Genomic DNA, 206 nt, shown 5'->3' on the forward strand with positions numbered 1-206 from the left:
GTTCCTAATGGATTTGATGAACCTGTTGAATGTAAAAATATTAAATGTAAAATTACTAGAATTAAAATAATGAATGGTAGAATAAAATGAATTGAGAAAAATCGATTTAAGGTTGCATTATTAATTGAATATCCACCTCAAATTCATTCTACAATTATTTGTCCTATATAAGGAATTGCTGATAATAAATTAGTAATTACTGTGGC

General features: G+C 24.8%; 1 pseudogene; it reads right to left on the minus strand.

Annotated features, from left to right (window-relative positions):
• Positions 1-203, minus strand: part of LOC113464555 (cytochrome b-like) — a 3,089-nt pseudogene extending 2,886 nt beyond the window's left edge.
• Positions 204-206: the final 3 nt, after the last annotated feature.

The sequence above is a fragment of the Ceratina calcarata genome, unplaced genomic scaffold (genome assembly GCF_001652005.2).
Source record: "Ceratina calcarata isolate Rehan_Ccalc_2016 unplaced genomic scaffold, ASM165200v1 scaffold41.2, whole genome shotgun sequence".
Lineage (NCBI taxonomy): Eukaryota > Metazoa > Arthropoda > Insecta > Hymenoptera > Apidae > Ceratina > Ceratina calcarata.